Source organism: Rhinopithecus bieti, unplaced genomic scaffold (genome assembly GCF_001698545.2).
Source record: "Rhinopithecus bieti isolate Rb0 unplaced genomic scaffold, ASM169854v2 scaffold_61117, whole genome shotgun sequence".
Classification (NCBI taxonomy): domain Eukaryota; kingdom Metazoa; phylum Chordata; class Mammalia; order Primates; family Cercopithecidae; genus Rhinopithecus; species Rhinopithecus bieti.
The window spans coordinates 1-23,263 of record NW_016824934.1 but is presented as its reverse complement, the minus strand read 5'-3'; positions in this window follow the sequence as shown (position 1 = coordinate 23,263).

Sequence of the window (23,263 nt, the reverse complement as noted above, 5' to 3'; positions counted from 1 at the left end):
TAATAATAATAATAATAAGAAGAAGAAGAAGAAGAAGAAGAAGAAGAAGAAGAAGAAGAAGAAGAAGAAGCAGCAGCAGCAGCAGCAGCAGCAGCAGCATGGAAAATTTTTCAAATAAAGAGTTTAAGAGAATTTTGAATCAGTTTGCTAAAATTTTAAAAACAAAACCTTCCAATTATTTTTCAAGAACAACTGTTTGAAATTGGGAAAGATGGAAATTTACCAGCTAAATGTCAATTTGATTGCATCGTGAGTGAGATATAAATGCCATGAAATGGTGGGTGCAGCGAATGGTGCACTTCTATCATTTGGTAAGGTCTCTCTTATAGCAATGGCCATTATGAATACTAAGACTCAAAATAAATTGAACCAAAGGCAGGGCGAGCTGGCTTACACCTGTAATCCCAACACTTTGGGAGGTCAAGGCAGGTGGATTACCTGAGGTCAGGAATTCAAGACCAGTCTGGCTAACATGGTGAAACCCCGTCTCTAGCAACAACACAAAAAGTTGCTGGGCATGGTGGCAGGCGCCTGTAATCCCAGCCACTCGGAAGACTGAGGCACGAGAATTGCTTGAACCCAGGAGGCGGAGGCTGTAGTGAGCCCAGATTGCGCCACTGTAATCCAGCCTGGGTGACAGAGTAAGACTCCTTCTCAAAAAAAAAAAAAGTTTCCATGAAAATCTCTCCAACAGAGGACATCTATATGCTGCCACCCCAGTGTGGGTGGTCCCTCACCTTATGAATCATTGCAAGATTAAGGCAGGAAAAAGGCATGCGTGTGGACAGCCAGCATGGAGTCAAGGTTAATAGCATGGGCAATTCCGGAGTGGGGCTATCTGGGATCCACCCTGGTGGCCAGTTCTAGCTAAGTGATAGGCTAGTTACTCAACCTTCTTCTACTACAGTTTCTTCTTCTATAAAATAAGGAAAATAACAGTGTTTACTTCATGGGGTTTTAAGAAGACTAATTAATATTTGTAAAGCACTTAAAATAGCACTACACAGAATATATATGTACACACATCCATAAACAAATATATATGTATATGAACTCCCACACTTCAATAGCAAGAAGATACCTCTAATTAAAATATGGCCCCAAAATTTGAACAGACATTTCACCAAAAAAGATATATAGATTTTTTAAAATATATAAAAGATATTTAACCTCATTAGTTATTAGGGAAACATGAATGAAAACCACAAGGCAACAGCATTACAGACCAACCAGAATGGCTACAATTAAAAAAACGGACAATACCAAGTGCTGAGGAAGACTCAGAGCAACTGGAACATTCATTCATTGCTGGTAGAAATACAGAATGGTACAGCACCTAAGAAAACACTTTGACTGTTTCTTATAAAGATAAATATCCACATATCAAACGATTCAGCACCCCTACTTCTAGATATTTAGGGAAAAGAAATGAAAACACATGTATACACAAATACACACAAATGTTTATAGCAGCTTTATTCACAATTGCCCCAAACTGGAAACAACCCAAATGTCCATCAACTAGTGAATGGATAAACACACTGTGGTACGTCCATACAATGGAATACTGTTGAGCACTAAAAGGGAACAACCTACTCATATACACAATGTGGGTGAATCTCAAAAGCAATGTCAAGTGAAAGAAGCCAGGCACAAAAAAATTACATACTGTGATTCTACATACATGTCATTCTGGAAAAAGGCAAAAGTATAGGGATGGAAATCAGACCAGAGATTCCTGGGGGTAGGAAGAGGGGAATGACTGTAAAAGGGAATGATGGGACTTCTTGGAGTGGTGAAACTATTCTGTATTTTGATCATGATGGTGGTTATATACCTATATATATTTGTCAAAACTCACTGAGCTGTACACTTGATAAGGGTGAATTTTATTGTATGTAAATTATATTTCAATAAACCTGATGGAATAAACAGTGCTTAGCATATCATAAATGCTAAATAAACATTTAACAAAGCAAATATTTCAAAGCATAGAATAATTATAGACGTATACACCCAATATATTACCAGGAATTATCTTTAAGTGGCAAGATTATTATAATTTTTAATTCCTTCTTTGTGTTTTGTGTATATAAAATAGAGTTTAAAATATATATGTAAATGGAGAAACTAATTCTAAAATTCATATGGAAGTGCAAAGAAACTAGAATAATCAAAACAACTTTTGAAGAAGCATAAAGTTGAAAGACAAACACCATCTGATTTTAACACTTACTATAAAGTTACAATAATCAAGACAGTGTGATATTGGTATAAAGACAAGACAAACAGATGAATGGAACAGAACTGAGAGTCCAGAAATAGATCCACATTTAAATGGACAAATGAGTTCCTACAAAAGCATAAAGGCAATGCAGTGCAAAAAATGATAGTCTTGGCCAGTCGCAGTGGCTCACGCCTGTAATCCCAGCACTTTGGGAGGCTGAGGCAGGAGCACTGCTTAAGTTCAGGAGTTCAGCCTGGGTAACACGGTGAAACCCCGTCTCTACTAAACAATACAAAAAACTAGCCGGGCGAGGTGGCAAGCACCTGTAGTCCAGCTATCTCGGGAGGCTGAGGCAGGAGAACTGGTGTTAAACCCAGGAGGGTGAGCTTGGCATGAGCTGAGATCCGGGCCACTGCACTCCAGGCCCCGGGCGGACAGAGGCGAGACCTCCATCTCCAAAATTAAAAATAAAAAAAAAAAAAAAAATATATATACTATATATATATATATATATATATGTATATATATAAATTAGCTGGTTATGCTGGTGCATGCCTGTAGTCCCAGCTACTTGGAAGGCTGAGGCTTGGGAGGATCACTTGAGCCTGGGAGGACAAGGCTGCAGTGAGCCATGTTTGTGCTACTGCACTCCAGCCTCCAGCCTAAGTGACAAAGCAAGACACTGCCTCAAAAACAAAACAAAACAAAAATGATAGTCTTTTTCAACAAATGGTACTGGAACATATCCAAAAGCAGAAAAGTAAACTACACTTTGCACCATATATAAAATATAACTTCAAGTGGACTCTAGACCTAAATGTAAAATCTAAAACTGCAAAACATCTAGAAGAAAGCCTTTTTGACCATGGAGTAGGTAAAAATTTCTTAGCTATAACACCAAAAGTATGATCCATAATGAAACAAATTGGTAGATTGACCAACACAGTGAAACCCCATCTCTACTAAAAATACAAAATTAGCTGGACGTGGTGGCGCACACCTGAATCCCAGCTACTTGGGAGGCTGAAGCACAAGAATCACTTGAATCTGGGAGGCAGAGGCTGCAGTGAGCCGAGATCATGCCATTGCACTCCAGCCAGGGCAACAAGAGCAGAACTCTGTCTCAAAAAAAAAAAAATTTTTTTTTAAATAATGCCAGGTGCAGTAGCTCACACCTGCAATCCCAGAACTTTCTAAGGCCAAGGCAGGGTGATCCTTTGAAGCCAGAAGTTTGAGACCAGCCTGGGCAACATAGCAAGACCCCATCTCTACAAAAAATTAAAAAGTAAATTAAAAATTAGCCAGGCATAGCAGTATGCACCTGTAGTCCCAGCTAATTGGGAGGCTGAGATGGGAGGATCATTTAAGTCCAGGAGGTCAAGACCAACTTGGGCAACATACCAAGACCTCTTCTCTACAAAAATTTTTAAAAAATTAACTGAGTGTGGTGGTGCATGTTGGTAGCCCTAGCTGCTAGGGAGGCTGAGGCAGGGGGATTGCTTCAGCCCAGGAGTTTGAGACTGCAGTGGGCCATGATCTTGCCACTACATTCCAGCATAGGTAACAGAAAGAGACCCTGTCTCTAAAAAAATTTTTTTAATTTAATAAGAAGAAAGCAGCCTAAAAAATGGATAAAAGATCTCTCATTCCACTAACTATTAGAATAGCTAAAATAAAAAAGACTACACCAAGTGCTGGCAAGGATGTGGAGGATCTGGAATTCTCATACACAGCTGATGAGAACTTAAATGGTACAACCACCAACCACTTAGGAAAACATTTGGACAATTTCTTAAAAAGTTAAACATACGGCCAGGTGCGGTGGCTCAAGCCTGTAATCTCAGCACTTTGGGAGGCCGAGACGGGCGGATCACAAGGTCAGGAGATCGAGACCATCCTGGCTAACATGGTGAAACCCTGTCTCTACTAAAAAAATACAAAAAACTAGCCGGGCGAGGTGGTGGGTGCCTGTAGTCCCAGCTACTCGGGAGGCTGAGGCAGGAGAATGGCGTAAACCCAGAGACAGAGATTGCAGTGAGCAGAGATCGCGCCACTGCACTCCAGCCTGGGCGACAGAGAGAGACTCCATCTCAAGAAAAAAAAAAAAAACTTAAACATATACATACTGTGGCCGGGTGCGGTGCCTCACGCCTGTAATCCCAATACTCTGGGAGGCTGAGGCAGGTGGATCACCTGAGGTCAGGAGTTTGAGACCAGCTGAACAACATGGAGAAACTCTGTCTCTACTAAAAATACAAAATTAGCCGGGCGTGGTGGCGTATGCCTGTAATCCAGCTACTCAGGAGGCTGAGACAGAGAATTGCTTGAATCCAGGAGGAGGCTGCAGTGAGCTGAGATCGCGCCATTGCACTCCAGCCTGGGCAACAAAAGCGAAACTCCATCTCAAAAAGAAAAAAAAATGTTAAACATACACATACTGTGCAATCCAGCCATTCCACTCCTAGGTATTTGTCCAGAGCAATAAAAGTGTCCATACAAAGACTTATTCATCAATGCTCATACCAGCTTTATTTGTAATAGCCTAAAACTGGAAACAACCAAAAGGTCCATTAACAGATGAATGGGCAAACAAACTGTGTTATAGCTATACAGTGGAATATTACTCAGCATTGTAAAGGAATGAAGTATTGATACACGCTGCAACAGGGATGATTCTCAAAATAACTGCTGAAAGAAAAAGCTAGGCAAAAAAAATACCTACTGTTTGAGTCCATTTATATAAAACTCTAAAACATTCAAACTATAGTGACAAAAAGCAGATCAGTGATTTCCTGGGGATGGGGGGAATGGGAAAGAGGTAGAAGGAAGGATTACATAGGAGGAAACTTTTAGGGTGATGAAAAATTCATTTTCTTGATTGTGGTGATGGTTTCAAGGGTATATAAATATGTCAAAACTTACCACATGGGGTACACTGGAAATATGTGCAGTTTATCATAAGTCAATTATACCTCAATAAAGCTGTTAAAAAATAACTGATTGCTTTTGCAAGGCAGAAATATGAGAATAAGGATATTATATTATATAATACATTTTAATATTTCATTACTGTGTGGCCCTACTTAATTATTCATACACTAGTTAGAAAATTTTGTGATGTACAGATTATGGGTGTACCCTTGTAGTTGCCTGAGTTTGATTTTGTGGTCAGTTCTATGAAATTTTGTGTATCAGTCCCATGGCCAGGAACATAATCCTTTATTAATATATTGTCTGTGGGAAAATCAGAATTGGCTTATGTGACATTTACATAGTTCCCTCCACCTGCCCTGGGCTTCCTCTTCTTAAATCCATCTTACACACTGTTGCCAGACCTACCTTTTTTAAATAAATCAGACCAAGTGGTGTGGCTCACGCCTGTAATCCCAGCACTTTGGGAGGCCAAGGTGGGAGGATCACTTGAGACCAGGAGTTCAAGAGCAGCCTGGGCAACATAGCAAGTCCTATCTCTACAAACGTTTTTAAAAATTAGCTGAGCATGGTAGTGTATGCCTATAGTCCCAGCTATTTGAGAGGCTAAGGTGGGAGGATCACTTGAGGCCAGGAGGTCGAGGCTGCAGTGAGCTATGATCGGGGCCCTCACTCCAGCCTGGGTGACAAGAGTGAGACTCCATCTCAAAAAAAGAAAAGAAATCAGATAGCATTCCTTCCTCGTCAAGCCCCTGAGTGATTCCAAATGGTAAAGTCTAAATTCTGTAACAGGACATTCAAGCTCCCTCACAACCACCCCATCTCCCTCACAGTCCTGTCTCCTAGGACCCTGCCCCTCCTTATGACTCTGGACCTTTCACCAGGTGTTTTCATCACTTCAAGCTTTTGCTCAAACTGCCCAACTGTCAAGTACATCCTCCCCTTTCACATGCCTTGTGCAACTGGATAATTCTCCTACCCTTCAAGACTCAGTTCAAATATCACCCCCTATTGGAAGACTTCCCAGATTTCTCCCAGACAGAGTTAATTAATCACCATTTTCACTGCACTCCCATGGTGCCTTGCACATGCCCATACTAGTGCGCTTATTCCATTGTATTGTAGTAATTAAGGTGCAACTACATTAGGTTTAATGCTCAGCTGCTATAACAAGAAAATCCCCAAATACCAGTGGTTTAACCAAGTTCATTTCTCTCTCGCATCCAAGTCCTAACTGGCATGCTTGTTCAACTCTGCAATGTTGTTGAGAGGCAAGCTCCTTCCACGGTCAAGCATGCCTCTCCAACAGTCCACCTTCCAGCCATCAGGACAGGGGAAGTGGACAGTGTCTCCTGCCTTTTTATGGTATGATCTAGACTTGTACCAGCACTTGATTCACATCCCATTGGCTAGAACTTAGTTACAGCCACATATGACTGCAAAGGAGACGGGAGAATGCATTTTATCCGGGGGTCCATGAGTTTCACTAAAAGTCAGGTGCTGGACTATTATGAGAGGCAAGGGAAAAGTGGATCTTGGGGTACATTATCAGTCTCTGCCACAGTTCACCAATTTAGCCACCCAACTATCACTTTTCTTTTCACACACAAAAGACAAACACTACCTTTGGAGGAAAACCATCTCAAGTCCCACACTGTCCTGTGCTGTACACCTCAGTCAGGTCCGGATGTGGCTACTTGTGGCCTGGAGACCAGCACATTGAAACACACGTCATTTGCCCCCACCCTCCCCTAACACAAAATGATGGAATATCGTGGGATGGAATGATGGAACAGGAACCACATACCACAATTAAAAAACATCTCTTTTGGAAAATCAAACAATGGGAACTGCACAGATGGCCCCAGTCTATAGCAATTACCAAATAATGCCAGTTAGAAATTATAAAGACTCTTTGCTCTTCCATTTTCTGGAAGTCACTCCCTTGTCCAGTGTTTTCTTTGGCCCCTGGTTTTGCCCTCTGGGGGCTCTCATTAGGTTATCATCCTACATCTGAAGTGGGCATTGGAGAACATACTTCTTTCAGGCTTCCAAACTATTTGCTTCTAGTCAGTTCCATGTGCAGGTAACTCCAGCCAAAGGTCTTGTCTTGACAGAGTTTGCCAGCCTGAAAACTCTGGTTCTATTTTTACTGGCGTCTGTGCTCTCCCCAGACCCCTCTCTCAGCTGAATGGCAGTTATCTTCAGACCATCTGAGACAATAGGGTTGGGTGGAAAGGGAACACCCTTAATCTGATCTTGGCTGCTGGCTGGCTCCCATTGTCTGGTAGAGAATTCTTAACTGGTAAAGCCTGAGAATGGCTCAGGGCCATCATCTTACCTCCCACTACAGCTGTCTCTGCAGCACCAGCTTAGGTCACTGCTTCCGTTTGGGATCTAGAAGGCGCTTGGGTCTTCTATCTCTTCAAAGCTCCAAATTCCGAGACTCCCAGTCAACTTACATTTCAGGCAGCAGGCAGTGGGTTCTCTTGGCCGAACTATATTTCCTTCCCTCTCTTCTTGCAGACTGGCCAGGTTTAATTCCATTGCATTCACCTCTCTTTTCCAGGAATTTGCTGAAAGCGGCAAGTAGTCGATACTCGCTGATTCTCAAGTTGTCCTAGAGTTACAGGCTCAGAGATCATGTGGTCTCCCTGCCAGAGGACCACAGATGACAGTTTTACTGAGTCTTTTGCCAGAGCACAATGAGGGTCACCCACTTGCCAGTCTGCAATATCGATGTCTTCTCCACCTGACTTTTGTAAACCAAAAATACCTGAGACAGGTCTCAATCCATTTGAAAGGTTTATTTTGCCAAAGTTAAGGATGCATCCATCACGCAGCCTCAGGAGTGCCTGACAACATGTGCCCAAGGTGGTCAGGGCACAGCTTGCTTTTACACATTTTAGGGAGACATGAGACATCCATCAAGATATGTAGTGTGTACATTGGTTTGGTCTGGAAAGGCAGGACAACTTGAGGTGGAGGGGCTTCTAGGTCATCGGTAGATTTAAAGATTTTCTGATTGGTAATTGGTTGAAAGAGTTATTATCAATAGAAAGTAATGTCTGGGTTTCAGTAAGTGGTTGTGGAGACCAAGGTTTTACCAAGCAAATGAAGCCTCCGTGCAGCAGGCTTCAGAGAGAATAGATTGTAAATGTTTCTTATCAAACTTGAAGAGTCTGTTCTAGCAGTAATTCCAAAAGAGAGGAGGTTAATGAGACACGCCTGGCTTCTCCTTCCCCTCATGGCCTGAACTAGTTTTTCAGGTTAGCTTTGGAATACCCTTGGCTGAGAGGAGGGGTCCATTCCGCTGGTTGAGGGGCCTTACAATTTTATTTTTCCTGTACACTGTGAAGCCAGTGTCATGTCTATGAGACTCTTTTATGACAGCACTCTACTTTCAGATAACTGAATTAGTTATGGAATAGATTTTGGCAGCTATAACTAGAAGACCACACATGATAGCAGCTTAAACAAGAAAGAATTTTATTTCTCTGCCATGAGAGAGCTGAGCTGGTGTGATGGTTCTGCTGTACGAAGTCATCAGGGCTCTGAGCTTCTTTTGTCTTGAACCTCCACCATCCAGAATGTTGTCCTCAGCCACAGGATCTAACATGATTCACCCCCAAATTCTCATTCCAGTGAACAGGAAGGGCAGAAGATGCAGGGCAACGTGCAATTTAGAAGTTGTATACGTTCCTTCTGTTCACTTCTGCTGTGGTCTGAATGTGTCCCCCAAAATTAATATGTTGAAACTTAATTGCCAGTGTGATTGTATTAAAAAGTGAAGCCTTTGGGAGGTGATTAAGTCATAAGGGCAGAGCCCTCATTAATAGGATTAGTGACTGACATGGTTTGGATATTTTGTTTCCTCCAAATCTCACGCTGAAATGAGACCTCCAATGTTGGGGGTGGGCCTAATAAGAGGTGTTTGAGTCATGGGGGCCGGTCCCTCACGAGTGGCTTGATACCCTCACTGTGGTAATGAGTAAGTTCTTGCTCCACTAAGTTCATGTGAGAGCTGACTGTTTAAAGAAGCCTAGCACCTCCTCCTCTCTCTCTCTTGCTCCCTGTCTTGTCATGGGACACACTGGCTCCCCTTTTCCCTTCCTGTAAGCTTTCTGACTGTAAGCTATCTGAGGCTTCACCAGAAGCTGAATAGATGCTGGTGTGATGCCTGTACAGCCTGCAGAACTGTGAGGCAAATAAACCTCTTTTCTTTATAAATTACACAGCCTCAGGTATTCCTTTATAGCAACACAAATGGACTAATACAGTAACCTTACAAAAGAGGTTGAAGGGAGCACCCTAGTCCCTTTCTTTTGCCCTTCCACTGTCTGAGGACACAGCAAGAAGGTGCCATCTTAAGAGCAGAGAGTGGCTGGGCATGGTGGCTCATGCCTGTAATCCCAGCGTTCTGGGAGGCCAAGGCAGGTGGATCACCTGAGGTCAGGAGTTGGAGAGCAGCCTAGCCAACATGGTGAAACCCCGTCTCTACTAAAAATACAAAAATTAGCTGAGCATGGTGGTGGGTGCCTGTAATCCAGCTACTTGGGAGGCTGAGGTAGGAGAATAAGTTGAACCTGGGAGGTAGAGGTTGCAGTGAGCCAAGATCGCGCCACTGCACTCCAGCCTAGGCGACAAAGCGAGACTCCGTCTTAAAAAAGAAAAAGGAGCAGAAAGCAGCCTTTACCAGACACTGCATCTGCCAGTGGGACTTCCCAGCTTCCAGAACTGTGAGAAATTACATTTCTATTGTTTATAAATTACCCAGACTTAGGTGTTTCGTTATAGCAGCTGGAACAAACTAAGACAACCTCCTTCTGGCTAAAACTTGGTCATAGGGCTACTCTTAATTGCAAGGGAGACCATGAAATGTAGTCCTTATTCTGAGCTGCCATGTGCCCAGCTAAAAACATGGGAGTTCCAGCAAATGAGAAGTAGGGAGAGGAAGGGATGTAGGGAGACAATCAGTCATGCCTGCTACAGTCTGTCTCCTCTTGAAAGAACTCTTTGAGGGGCAAGGACCACATCTTACCATCTTTATAGGCTCAGCCAAGTGCCCATAAGGGTAGGTGACCACATATGTTCAACTTCCATTTTCTCAGACCATAACTCAATTCCATCATAATGGGCATTTATAGTACAACTTGTATCTAAAGCACCCTTTATCTATTTAACTAAGGTGTCTCTAGCCTTCATGTCTTCAGGTTCTCTGGTTTTGTGGAATCACCTTCCATTTCCCAACATCCCTGAGGGTCCTTTGGAGTGAGTGCTTCAATTCAATGGGCTCTCCAAGGTCACTTTGCTCCTTGTTGTGGCTCTCAGCCTGTGCCTGCTGTCCCCACTCTGAAGCGCCTCTCTCTAAGCTGATGCCCATCTCTCTTTCACCTCTCCCAATGAACTACACACCCAAGGCTCTTCTTGTGTGTGGCCGATGTTTGGTCACGTTCAGGAGGAATGGAGGGTGATTATAGCACAAGGTTGAAAACAACTTCAAGAACACATATCACGTCTTCAAAATGTGTCGGTCATTCCCCACCACAGGGAATCTCACTGGCAGCGCTTCTTGGCCAGTCCTTACTCTACCCCACACCACATTCTTTAGGTCTCCCTCTCTCTCCTGATGCCGGCTATCTCTCTGTTCTCATCCATTTCTTGCGCTTTGACCACACCCCTGAGCGGCCCTCACAGCTTCAGCATTCCTTTCGCTTTATCACGCAGAGCCGTTCAGCTCTTGCTTCATCTCAGCCTTACATATTCAGGAGCCCTCAGTTTTCTAAACCCTCGACCCATCACTGTGTTTCTGTAGGCAGAAGGCTATCAAGCCCTGAGACGAACAATGCTCTTCCCAAGGAAGGCAGAGGAGGCGACGGTCCATTTGAATTTTACATAGCGTCTTTATGTTCTCCCCTCTGCAAGTACAGGATCTCATTTGATTCTCAAAACCACCCTAGAGGAGATGGGAGGCACCTGAGGCCGAGAGACATGAAGCAACCTGTCCGAGGCCATACAGCATGTTAGAGGCAGGGTCGGGCCCCACGCTGTGCTCCAGCACCCCTGCTCTCAAGAGGAGCAACCCATATTATCTCGGGTCAACTCTGAGTGCTCTGTGACACGAGACTTACTTTCTCTCTCTCCCACTCCTAACCAGGCTGGGCCCATGACAGCCGCATGCAGGGCCCACCTGCCCTGCCAACACTGCGCTTGGGGCAAATGCGGCTCTAGGGACACTCTCCTTGGATGCATCCTACTTAACAGTCCCCTGAACACACCCACAAGGACTCCAGCCTCAGATTCCCAAATGTCCTACCTCCACCCACTTGCAGGGCCAGGTCAGTCCCCACTGGAGGATGAGAGGGGAGGTGGTAGTGGGAAGGGGGGAAGGGGAGAGGCTGGGTGAAGGGCTGGAATTGAATAGCTGCTTTCTTCTCAGAGGCTTCCCCCACCTCCAAGTGGTCACTGATTAACCCTCCAGACCAGATAAACCCTCCATGGGAGGAAAAAAATGTGTGTTTACCCTGGGCAATAAAACATCAATATTGACTTCTCACAGGTAAAGCCCCAGGGGAAGAGGAGGTGGGGGCTGTGGGAACAGGCCGGCCTGAGACACACTTGCCTGACACCCAGAGGCCAGCGCACACATTCTCCTTCCCTATGGAGAAGCCAGATTCCCACCCCGCCTCCACCTCAAAGGCATGCCCTGAGCCAGAGGCCTGAGTTCGCTGGGCCTCTTCTCTGCAACCTTCCAGCACTGTCCCTCTGCCCTGCTCCCTGCAGGTAACAGAGTTATACCGGACCCAGGTCAGGAATCAGATTGCCTCTGCTCTGCTGTTTCCCAGCTCCAGGACTTGGACAAGTGGCACAATTTATGCCTCAGTTTCCTCATTTATGAAATGGCCATAGTAATAGCACCCTGCTCTCATCACCATTTAGGATGATCAAACAAGATCACGTACGCATATAACAAGCACCAGAGCTGGTCCTGCTCTAAACAGCATCACTCAGTCTCCCCTCCTCCCCTACCTCCTGCCTCTTGATACACATCGCTTTGTGGACCTTCCTCCTTGCTCTTGGCTGAGGCCTCCCTGATGGGGTGGACAAGGCCATATTCACACAGCGCCAGAAACCAGAGGTGGTCCCGCCAGGGCTGGGGGGTCTCTCATCCCTCTTCCCTCTGGCCCAGAATGATTCAGCTCTCCTAACACCCTCTTGGGCTGGCATTTTCCATCAGAGGGCCTGAGGAGGGTGTCTGTGGCCATGTGCTGCTCCGGGTGGGGCCTCCAGGTCTAAGCATGCAGTTCCACACAGCTCAGGGACCCTCACACCTCCATTCTGGGGTCTTCTCTGTCCGTCGTCTCCTTCCTTTTCAGGGTAAAGGTGTTTCTTCCCCTCTTCCCTGTACTTCTGAGGGTAAGAATGAGGATGTTCTCCACCCAGAATCTCCAGCCACCCTGGCCTGGGCACTTTCTACCACATTTAATCCTGGGCTTGGGGAGCAGTGGGGGAGGCATTTGGGGCTCCTCGATCCTTACCCAAGGCCGGCGCCCTCCACTCCCCTGGCCCCAGGTGAGCCCCACCCGATGCCCTGGGAGGCCCAGGCCCCAGCCCCACGTGCCCTCCATCCAGCTGGACAGCGGGGCCCTGTCCCTGGGTACCTGGTCAATAATTAACACTGAGCAAACTCGGGCCATGGCCAGGCCTCCCAGGAGGGTCAAGATGAGACAAAAGCCCTCCTGTCTGGCTATGCTGCCATCTTGGTGGAGGGTTACCGGGCCCTCAGTCACCCCAGAGTGACACACAGCCCTATCTCCATCAGGGAACTGGAGCAGCTGCTACCCAGCAAGGCACTGGTGACACCAGGCCTTGGAGGAGGATAAACAAGGGTGGGCGGGCAGTCTCATGCCTGTTTCTTAGCCCCAGCTTCATGTTTGTGAGTAAGCCTAAGACGGAGGCTGGTGAGCTGAGGGTCCACTGTGGGGCTCCTCAAGCTAGGGTGCTTTCGTAACTTGGCTCATGGAGGTTGGTCACACCAGAGACCTGCCCCCATCCCTATGAGAGCAACTCTCAGCTCCCTCTTCCTTCCTCCCACTCTCCTACCCCTCCTTCCTTACTTTGAGTGTCTTCTGTATGCCAAGCTCTTAGTGTCCTCACATCTCTCCCCATCCCCCCAACTTTCCACTCCTTCTTGGTGCTTTTGCTTACAATGTTCTCATAATCTTGGAAACCTGTCCTTTTTCTCCATCTGAGAATCTCCTTCTTCCTCCAAGAAGTCTGCTTTGAGCCCATCCTGATTCCGTCCTCTTGGCATTTCCCACATGGACGCTCCTCTACAGCTTCACATCTCATTGAGCACTCGCGCTGCCTCTCCAGCTGCATGGGAAGCTCTTTGTGGGCTGGGAGCCTCAACTCCCAACACTACCATGCTCAAGGGTCCATGTTAGTAGGTTTATTGCCAATGCCACCCTCAGCCACAAATTAGGCAAGAAGTTATATAATACATTCTTGCAGAACAGCAACTCAGGAGACAACTTCTACACTGGTCAGAAAATTCCAAATACAAAACAGTTCCCAAAGTCAGCCTTGCCAGCCCAGCTTCCCTCCAACTGGCTGCCCAAGACGTCTGAGAACTCATCATCATCCCTCCTCTCCCCTCACCGCGCCCCCTCCCCACCCCCCGAGCATGCCACCAGGTTTTGGAGTAGATAAGGATGTTTCTGACTGCCTCCTGATCCAGCCTTAAGTGCATTCCCCACAGCCTCCCAGCCCTTCCTCCCTGTGGCAGCCCCACACTCACTGCCAGAGCGCCCTGGGCATTCTTTCCCCAGCAGTGACAGAGCGGCTGCCAGTGACGGCCTCTTCTTGCCTGGCTGCTCTGGTCCTCCCTTCTCAGACACATGTTCATCTCTTCCCTTGGCTCACACTTCCTCCCTCTCAGCCTTCTCAGCATCAACCCACCTGTTCCTGCCCAGGTGTGCTTTGAAACAAGAGTTCACAGTCAACATAAACTCACTACTGTCTATGCTACACTGACCACCTAAAAGTTCAAGCAGAACCAGAAGCTCGTCCCAGGGAAGGCATCCCATCCCTAGGAAGACTAAGGGTGACAAGTTGGCTTTTTATTTCAGGCTGAAATCGAACCGAGATGTAGGGACCCACAACACCTCCCACCCACCCCAGCTGAGGGGAGGGAATGAGTGACAACTTGGGGGCAGGTAGTATCGGAGTTCAGGTGTCCCAGGGGAACAGACACCGCTGTGCTATCAGATAGCCCTTCTCTAAAATATTCTGCCCTGTTGTCTCATAAATATCCTCATTCTTATCAAAGCCATGATACCAGGTTAGAGTCTACAAATGATGGCAGCTGTCCTTAGGGAGTGCAGGACCCAGGGAGAAGGGCAGGCTGGGAGCCACGGGTCCTGGGCTGGCGACAGCCTCTCTGGATCAGCCACCACTCACACCAGCCAGACCCTTTCCTTCCCTCTGCCCCAAGACTCCACCCTAGAAACTATGGAAGTTTCCCTCCTGAGCCCTCCAGCCCTCACCTGCTCCTTCAGAGAGGGTCCTGCAGTGGGCATCCTCTGTTTCCATGCCCCACTACCCCCACCAGTCACCCCCAACTCAGTGCCCTACCTAGGCCAGCTCTGCCATCACCAGCCCACACAGATCTGTCCACTGGCAAGGGGGACACTCCCCTCCTTTGTGACCAGTGCGGAACCCAGCCCCAAGAACAAGAAAGGAAGTGGGGAATCAGCAGGGCAGGAGGCCCAGTAAGAGTCCCCTGAGCCCTTCAGGTTTTCCTTCTTGACGCAAGATGAGAGACTGAGAGGTGCTAGGCATGTTCCCCAAGAGCTGTTGTAATTTATTTTGTCATTCATTAGTAAGCCCCCTTGCCATAGCAAAGATTCCTAGGAGCTGGACTCATGGCTTATGCCCGTAATCCTAACACTTTGGGAGTCTGAGCAAGAGGATCGTTTGAGCCTAGGTGTTCGAGACCAGCCTGGGTAACATGGTAAGACCCCGTTTCTTTCCTTCCTTCCTTCCTTTCCTCTTTTCCTTTCTTCCCTTCATTCCCTCTCTCCTTCCTTCCTTCTTTCCTTCCCTCCTTCCTTTTTTTTTTTTTTTCCTGCCAGGCCTTCCAAAGACTCCTGGAACTTGTTCACCTCTTCCTGTCCCTACTCAACCCAAGCATAGCCTGGGTTACTGCTTTTTTTTTTTTTTTTTTTGAGACAAGGTCTCACTCCGTCACCCAGGCTGGAGTGCAACGGTGCAATCTCGGCTCACTGCAACCTCCACCTCCTGGGTGCAAGTGATCCTTCCATCTCAGTCCGGAGTAGCTGGGACTACAGGCATGTGCCACCACAGCCAGCTAATTTTTGTGGGTTTTTTTTTTTTTTTTTTTGTATGTTTTGTGATTTTGTATTTTTTGTAGAGACAGGGTGAGAAAATAACTTGGGCATGGGAGGTGAAGGCTGCAGTGAGCCGTGATCACGCCACTACACTCTAGCCTGGGTGACAAGACAGAGTGAGACACTTTCTCATACCTATGTTCCTAGGAACCCCTCCACCCCAAGCCCCAGCTCGGGGCACTGAGCACCTCCTGAGGGCATAGGATGCAGGCAAACCCTGGGAGTGGGGGCTGCTTAGAGAGGCCCCCCACGGTGCCGAGCCATGGCCAAACGCCCTCTGGGCTGGGCTTGGAGTTCCCTTATCCGGTGGGGATGCCTCGGAGTGAACCAACTCACCAGACCCTCTCCGGGACCCCAGCAGAAAGCAGGAATGGAGAGCTGGAGGAGAACAGGAAGGGGAACAGGGACTGAGTGGAGAAGCAGGAGAGCTGGGGACAGGCCGGCAGGTTGGCGGGACTGGAGCAGGGAGGCCCCGTGAGGGTCCCAGGCGCAGGACAGATGCCCCCCAGCCGCTCCAGTTGCGTCCCTCTCCACAGAGCGCTTCCCAGCCAGGCCCGCACAGGCCCCTAGTCCAATCCCAGCAAGATGGCGCCACCTGCTGAGGGGAGTGGGCAGCGCAGCTCACTCCTGTCTGGGGTTTGAGAATTGGGGGAGGGGGTAACTCCCACTCCAGGAATCACCACCGCCTGTTGTCCTCCCCATCACATCTCTGTGATGTGCGGCTGTGCCGCGCGGCTGCGGCCGGTTGCTTCCTTCCTCCTCACTTTCTAGGTCCCCACAGGGCTCCTCAGGCCCGCCCCACAAGGCTGGAACCCTGCCCGGCTCCCTGCCGGCTCTCTCCCCCAGCCCCCTGCCTCCTCTCCTCCAGCTACCCTTTGGCCACAGCGCCCCGGGGGGCCTCCCCACGCCTGCCAGTTCCGCCCCAGGGCTTCCCCCCTCAGGGCTTCCCCCCTCAGGGCTTCCCCCCCTCACAGGCCCCACTGTCCCCCAGAGAAAGGCCAAGGTCCAGTAGGCTGAGCATCCCTCTGGGATGAGGGCGGCAGATTGGGGTTGGGATTCGCGGGGCCAGTCCCGAGCTGGACTACTGGGGCCAAGAGATTTTTCAAAGCAGAGGCCTGGGCTCCGTGAAGGACTTGAATTAGATGTTTTATCTGAGATGAGCTGGGCTGTGCTCAGTCTGTAGGCATGACTGGGGGCTGCCAGGCCTTCGAAAGACTTCTGGAACTTGTTCACCTCTCCCTATCCCTATTTCTCTGCATGCATAGCCTGGGTTACTGCTGTCTCCTCCTGGACTCACCCTTTCCAGACCATTCTCTCTACTGCCCAGCTAGTATTTCTTTTTTTTTTTTTTTTTTTTTTTTTTTTTTTATTGAGACGGAGTCTCGCTCTGTCACCCAGGCTGGAGTGCAGTGGCCGGATCTCAGCTCACTGCAAGCTCCGCCTCCCGGGTTCACGCCATTCTCCTGCCTCAGCCTCCCGAGTAGCTGGGACTACAGGCGCCCGCCACTTCGCCCGGCTACTTTTGTATTTTTTTAGTAGAGACGGGGTTTCACCGTGTTAGCCAGGATGGTCTTGATCTCCTGACCTCGTGATCCGCCTGTCTCGGCCTCCCAAAGTGCTGGGATTACAGGCTTGAGCCACCGCGCCCGGCCCGCCCAGCTAGTATTTCTAAACTGTGGAGCTGATCCCTCCACACTGCTGCTTAAATTCCTGCATAATCTCTCTGCTGTCTTCTGGAAGAAATCCAAACCACCCCACCCAACTAGCAGAGCCACACCTCTTCTGGCCCTTCCAGCTCCATCTCTCAGCACTCTCCCACGTGTGCCTGCTGATACCTCGTACCAGGGATACCTCGTGCCTGTCACACCTCTGCGAGAAGCAGCCCAGGCCTCCCCTTCTGACCAGCCCAGCCCTCTCCCAGCAATGTATGCTCCCCATGCACCCGTCACACTTCACAGATGTCACCCCTGTACTGTGTATCATCCCTTACTCAACTGTGACCTCTGAGGACAGGGACCTGGCCTTTGTCTCTGTCACCCCAGCACCTGACAGGCATACAGGAATTAATGAATGAATGAATCTGTGGTCAGGGATGACAGCCCAGAAAAATGGTATGCTGACCAAGTAGAAGACTGGTCCAGCCCTCAATTTCTTGCCTTCTCTCTCCCTTTCTGAGCCCTGTCTCTCCCTTCCTTGCCTCACTTCTAAGTCCCTCCAGGGCTCTACCCTGCCTTCCCTCTGGGAGCTCCCTAGCAGCCTCTCTGTACCCACGCCACACTCCCCTGTCACCCAGCAGACAGAAACCAGCCCCCACACTTGACCAGGCCCCCAAAGGCTTCCCCATCTGACCAGTTTACAGGTAGTAAGCCTCCTTCTCCAGGGAAGAGCCACTCAGGGCAGGATAGGGAGGCGGGGGCTCTTCTACCCATTCTCGGAAGCCTCCCTGGCTGTCTGACTGGGGTGGCTCACTCTGTCCTCAGAAAGCCCACATCACTTTGCTTGGACCTCAGACGTCTTGTTTTGCAGTAGGGACTTTACATCTACCCTGCAATACCATAAGCTTTTGGAGAGCCTGGACCACATAGGGAGGTGTGGCCTTTTTTTTTTTTTTTTTTTTTTTGAGATGGAGTCTCTCTGTCACCCAGGCTGGAGTACAGTGGCACAATCTCAGCTCACTGCAACCTGCATCTCCTGAGGTCAAGTGATTCTCTTGCCTCAGCCTCCTGAGTAGTTGGGACTGTAGGTTTGCACCACCATGCCCAGCTAAATTTTTTTTTTTTTTTTTTTTTTTTTTTTTGAGGAGTTTTTCACTCTTGCCACCCAGGCTGGGGTGCAGTGATGCAATCTCAGCTCACTGCAACCTCCACCTCCCGGGTTCAAGCAATTCTCTTACCTCAGCCTCCTGAGTAGCTGTGATTACAGGCATGTGCCACCACGCCCAGCTAATTTCTGTATTTTTAGTAGAGGTGGGGTTTCACCATGTTGGCCAGGCTGGTCTAGGACTCTTGACCTCAGCTAATCCACCCACCTCAGCCTTCCAAAGTGCTGGGATTACAGATGTGAGGCACTGCACCCGGTCAATTTTTGTATTTTTAGTAGAGATGGGATTTCCCCATGCTGGCCAGGCTTGTTTCAAACTCCTGACCTCAGGTGATCTGCCTGCCTCGGCCTCCCTAAGTGCTGGGATTACAGGTGTGAGCCACTGCACCTGGCCCCGAGGTGTGGCTTTCAAGATTAGGTTGTCATAAAAGACACTGAGGCTTCTGCCTTTCTCTTTCAGATGACTTCTTCTGGAGGAAAGCACCTGCCATGCCATGAGGACATTCAAGCAGTCCTGTGGAGAGATTCATGTGGTGAGAAACAGGGGCCTCTTGCCAACAGGAAGAACAACCTGGCAGGCCTGTCTTGGATTCAGAGCCTCCAGCCCCAGTTGAGCCTTCAGATAACTGCAGCCTTGGCTGTCATCTCAGCTGCAATCTCACGACAGACCCTGAGCTGGAACTACTCTGTTTACCAATGCCTGACCCACAGAAAGACTATGAGATAAAATGAGTATATTGTTTTTAGAAGACCTGTTTTGGAGTAATGTATTATGTTGCAATAGATAATTAATACAGAATTTGGTGATTTTATGGTTCTCAACTCCTGGCCAAAGCAAAGCACACAGCGAGTCTCAAAGAAAAGTCTCACCACTGGAATTGAAAGTAAAAAGCTGGCCAGACAAGCTTGTGCAGACACATATGTGGTGGAGTTGAAAATCACACACTACGACTCACACAAGATGAGTAAAACCTGTGTCTTCCTTAATTTTTCTTGTACTCTTCTCATCTAGATCTAATGAGATACTTCCTGCTGTTGACAGGCAATGAATGAATGAATGAATGAATGCCAAAACAAAACAAAAGAAAGAAAAGAAACAAAACAAAAGAGAAACAAAACAAAAAGAAAGAAAAGAAATCTTTAACTTGCCCACTGTAAGTGTCTCCATTTCTGCATGCTCAACCAAGCCTCCTTTCAGTAAAATACTCGGCGTTTTCTCCCTATTCCCTCTTCTGCTAGCCAAATGTCTCCAAATGTCTTCCTGGTGCAGAGAGACATTTACAGACCTCATGGTGGTGGGAAGAGGAGTTCAAGGTCGGTGTGGAGTTCTTTGCATTCTTCCCACACACCTTCCCCATACGTGATGGGACAGGGCTGGTTGGGCCTGGTCCCTGGGATCCCTGGTGGTATTGGTGGTGGTTGGGGATGGAGAGGGGTATTGATGAAGTGAGTGGTCCCTGCACAAGGCTGGTGGTGCAGATCCTACCTCTGTGTTGATTTCTCTCTCTCTCTGTCTTTTTTTTTTTGTTTTGAGACAGAGTTTTGCTCTTTTTGCCCAGGCTGAAGTACAATGGTGTGATCTCGGCTCATCGCAACCTCCGCCTCCCAGGTTCAAGTGATTCTTCTGCCTCAGCCTCCCAAGTAGCTGAGATTACAGGCACGAGCCACCACACCCGGCTAATTTTGTATTTTTTTTAGAGACGGAGTTTCTCCATGTTGGTCAGGCTGGTCTCGAACTCCTGATCTCAGGTGATCCACCCACCTCAGCCTCCCAAAATGCTGGGATTACAGATGTGAGCCACCACACCCGGCCTGTGGCCCTGATTTCTACCCTTTCCCTGGGGCCTAGGACCGCCTGGCTGCTTTCTACCCCTCCAGAAGAGGCAGAGTTCCGAGAGCCACTTCCTAGACTGCTTCCTTAGACATTTCTAAACTACCTCCTGGGCAGCGCCATATTGTGTTATACCTTTCTCAATGACTGCTTTCCTAAAGGAGTTCACTGAAATTCCCCACAGCTGTAATCTGAGAGTCAAATTCCACCCACCCTGTGCAGTGAAATTTACCCGCAAATGTGGCTGGGGTGTTTCCCACACAGCCCTCTGAGTCTCCACTGGGGTGAGGGACAGAGCTGACGCTTTGCTTCTCACCTTCTCTCTTCCTTGAGTCCTGCTGTTTAGTAGCTGCATCTCTCCATCCCATCCTGCCTCATCTGTCCTGGATGACTTGCTTCGATTCCACCCTACACTTACTGTCAGGCCTCTGAACCCAAGCCAAGCCATCGCATCCCCTGTGACTTGCACGTATATACGCCCAGATGACCTGAAGTAACTGAAGAATCATAAAAGAAGTGCAAATGCCCTGCCTCACCTTAACCGATGACATTCCACCACAAAAGAAGTGAAAATGGCCGGTCCTTGCCTTAAGCGATGATATTATCTTGTGAAATTCCTTTTCCTGGCTCATCCTGGCTCAAAAGCTCCCCACTGAGCACCCTGTGACTCCCACTCCTGCCCGCCAGAGAACAACCCCCCTTTGACTGTAATTTTCCTATACCTACCCAAATCCTATAAAACCGCCCCTTCGCTGACTCTCTTTTATCTCCCTTCACTGACTCTCTTTTCGGACTCAGCCTGCCTGCACCCNACCTATGACCTCTGGTCCTCAGACCAACCAGCCCAAGGAACATCTCACCAATTTTAAATCAGGTAAGCGGCCCCATTTTTACTCTCTTCTCCAACCTCTCTCACTATCCCTCAATCTCTTTCTCCTTTCAATCTTGGCGCCACCTTTCAATCTCTCCCTTCTCTTAATTTCAATTCCTTTCATTTTCTGGTAGAGACAAAGGAGACACGTTTTATCCGTGGACCCAAAACGCCAGCGCTGGTCACGGACTGGTGAAGGCAGCCTTCCCTTGGTGTTTAATCATTGCAGGGACGCCTCTCTGATTACTCACCCATGTTTCAGAGGTGTCTGACCACGCTGCAGGGACGCCTGCCTTGGTCCTTCACCCTAAGCAGCAAGTCCCGCTTTTCTGGGGGAGGGGCAAGCACCCCAACCCCTACCCTCCCTGTCTCTACCCCTTCTCTGCTTTTCTGGGGGAGGGGCAAGCACCCCGACCCCTACCCTCCCTGTCTCTACCCCTTCTCTGCTTTTCTGGGGGAGGGGCAACTACCCCAACCTCTTATTTTTGCGCCCTGACCTCTTATTTTTATGCCCCCTCTTATTTTTGTGCCCCGGTCTCTTATTTTTGCACCCCAATACCTTAGTTCCATGCCCCAACCCCTTTCCCACTTTTCTGGAGGGCAAGAACCCCCAAACTCCTTCTCTCCGTATCTCTACTCTTTCTTTTCTCTGGGCTTGCCTCCTTCACTATGGGCAACTTTCCACCCTCCATTCCTCTTTCTTCTCCCTTAGCCTGTGTTCTCAAGAACTTAAAACCTCTTCAACTCACACCTAATCTAAAACCTAAATGCCTTATTTTCTTCTACAATGCTGCTTAACTCCAATACAAACTTCACAGTAGTTCCAAATAGCCAGAAAACGGCACTTTAGATTTTTTCATCCTACAAGATCTAAATAATTCTTGTCGTAAAATGGGCAAACGGTCTGAGGTGCCTGACGTCCAGGCATTCTTTTACACATCGGTCCCTCCCTAGTCTCTGTTCCCAGTGCAACTCGTCCCAAATCTTCCTTCTTTCCCTCCCGCCTGTCCCCTCAGCCCCAACACCAAGCGTCGTTGAGTCCTTCTAATCTTCCTTTCTACAGACCCACCTGACCTCTCCCATCCTCGCCAGGCCAAGCTAGGTCCCAATTTTTCCTCAGTCTCTGCTCCCCCACCTATAGTCCTTTTATCACCTCCCCTCCTCACACCCGGTCTGGCTTACAGTTTCGTTCCGGAACTAGCCCTCCCCCACCTGCCCAGAAATTTCCTCTTAAAAAAGTGGAAAGAGCTAAAGGCATAGTCAAGGTTAATGTTCCTTTTCCTTTATCCAACCTCTCCCAAATCAGTTAGCATTTAGGCTCTTTTTCACCAAATATGAAAAATTTAGCCCAGTTCATGGCCTGTTTAACAGCAACCCTGAGACGCTTTTCAGCCCTAGACCCTAAAACATCAAAATGCCGTCTCATTCTCAATATACATTTTATTACTCAGTCTGCTCCTGACATTAAATAAAGCTCCAAAAATTAAACTCCGGCCCTCAAACCCCGCAACAGGACTTAATGAACCTTGCCTTCAAGGTGTACAATAATAGAGTAGAGGCAGCCAAGTAGCAACTTATTTCTGAGTTGCAATTCCTTACCTCCACTGTGAGACAAACCCCAGCCACATCTCCAGCACACAACTCCAAACGCCTGAACCACAGCTGCTACAGGTTCCTCCAGAACCTCATCCCCCAGGAGCTTGCTACAAGTGCTGGAAAGCCGGCCACTGGGCCAAAGAATGCCCACAGCCCGGGATTCCTCCTAAGCCGTGTCCCATCTGAGCGGGACCCCACTGGAAATCGGACTGTCCAACTTGCTAGACAGCCACTCCCAGAGCCCCTGGAGCTCTGGCCCAAGGCTCTCTGACTGACTCCTTCCCAGATCTTCTCGGCTTAGCGGCTGAAGACTGACCCTGCCCCATCACCTCGAAAGCCTCCTGGACTATCACAGACACTTTGGGTAACTCTTACAGTGGAGGGTAAGTCCGTCCCTTTCTTAATCAATACGGAGGCTACCCACTCCACATTACCTTCTTTTCAAGGGCCTGTTTCCCTTGCGTCCATATCTGTTGTGGGTATTGACAGCCAGGCTGCTAAACCTCTTAAAACTCCCCACTCTGGTGCCAACTTGGACAACATTTTTTTTTTTTTTTTTTTTGAGACGGAGTCTT